The following is a 1,829-nucleotide window of genomic DNA, read 5'->3' as shown; positions in this document are numbered from 1 at the left end:
GAGTCCAGCGACATAGCCATTATGCTAATTGCCGGTCCCTTCAATTTTATTCATTCATTCATTTTAATTTAACCAGAGGGAGACACAGAGAGAAAGTGAGAAAGCAAGCCACCAGGTTCAGGACTTGAACCATGGTCAGCCATGTGGGAGTGTCCAGCACCTTAACCACCACCAGCTGCTGGTCCTGTGCAGTGCTGCTCCAAGCTGGTCAGCCATGCTCTCGGGCACCGGCTATGCCGCTGCTGTCACTATGGTCCATGACAAAGCCACTGACTGGAAGCGAGGGCAGTTCCGGAGGGTCTTAGAGTAAACAGGGGTGCTGGACATGCAGACCAAGATGCTGGTAGCCTTATATGAAGAACCAGAGACACCTAATAGCAATTTGGATTTCTTTAATGCATCACTTAGGAGCTGCTATACCCCAGAAAATCCAGAAATAGAGCTGCTTCTCCTAGAATTGGCAGAAATGAAAGACAAATATGAAGCCATAGTAGAAGAAATTAAAAAACTGAAAGAAAGCTTACTCAGTACAAACCACCTCAGGAGGAGAAGCGTGCTGAATAGGATCCTTCTCAGTGGAAAAGACACTGAAAAATGGTTTTGTATGACTTGAATAGTTTGTATAGTACATAATCTTTTCTGAACAGATGCTATAGACCTCTTTTAATATGTCAAAATCACCTATCACACTTCAACTGCTATAAACACATATACTTAGAATCGCCAATAAAAACTGAATGCTAAAAAAAAAAAAGTGATTTAAACCCAGTTTCTTTCTTTTCTTTTTGGAGAAGTTTTTGCTATAGGGAGCGTGTGGTCACCAGAAAGACAGACAGAGACAGGGAAACAAAAAGTGAGAAATCACTCCCCAGGGAGGATGGCCATGCCACAATCCCTTCCCCTCCATTCTCCTCTCAGGATCTTGGGCATGCTCGCACACGCGCCCAGCACAAGTTTAAGTCAACAGGTCCAGGACTAGACTACATGGGAGTCCGATGAATTTTTGAATATTTTTTTTATTATTTTCTCCTTGTATTCCCATAATATGTATATTGCTCAGATTTCATGTCCCATAAGCTTCTTACACTATATTCACTCCTTTCTATCCTTGTTTCTTTTTGCTTCTTTTACTGAATGATTTCCAGTGACCTGGCTTTGAGTTTGCTTCTCCTCTCTTCTGCTTGATCTAGTTAATCATTGAGTGCCCCTAGTGAATTTTATTTAAATTATTGTATCTTTTTTTTTAGCACAATGATACCTGTTTGGTAATTTTTAATATTTTCTTTTTGCTAAAATTCTTGCATTGTTTGTATATTGTTGTCCTGATCTTGGTGAGCAACTCTACAACTACTGTTTTAAACTCTCAGTTGAGTAAATCACCTCTTTCAGTAGCAGTGGTTTCTGGAAATTTATCCTGTCCTCTTGTTTGGAACAAATTTTCCAATTTTACCACTTTTCTTGACTGTCTGCATTGGCTTCTGCACATTAAATGAAACAACCACTTCTCCAAGTCTGGAAATATTGGCCTCAACAATCAGCCCAAGCAGATTCTGAGTATCTCTCAAGTCTCTGTGCTTATTCAAACTGCTATTTTTGTTCTTGGTGGTCCCCAGAAGACCAGGGCATGTCAAGGCTCATCAGTACCCTAAGACTAGAGAGTAAAAGCAAGTCCCTAAAGAAGCAGCCAGAAGGTGGCTAAGTGACTAAGGTGCTAGAAGTGTGCTCCCATTCCATCTCACCTCAGGGATAGGCTGGGAGCTGGTATTTATCTTCTACTAGCTCTAGACTAAGCCAGGTAGAGGATCTGTTTCTACTGTGCTCTTACTCAG

The 1,829-nt window shown here is 41.3% G+C and overlaps 1 pseudogene; it reads left to right on the top strand.

The window, feature by feature from the left end:
- The first annotated feature begins 250 nt into the window (after positions 1–250).
- On the top strand, positions 251–564 carry LOC102492184 (c-Myc-binding protein pseudogene; annotated as a pseudogene).
- The last annotated feature ends 1,265 nt before the right edge of the window (positions 565–1,829 follow it).

This window comes from Tupaia chinensis, unplaced genomic scaffold, assembly GCF_000334495.1.
Source record: "Tupaia chinensis unplaced genomic scaffold, TupChi_1.0 Scaffold148470_1, whole genome shotgun sequence".
NCBI classification, from domain to species: domain Eukaryota; kingdom Metazoa; phylum Chordata; class Mammalia; order Scandentia; family Tupaiidae; genus Tupaia; species Tupaia belangeri.
This window is presented reverse-complemented; position numbering and strand designations above follow the sequence as displayed.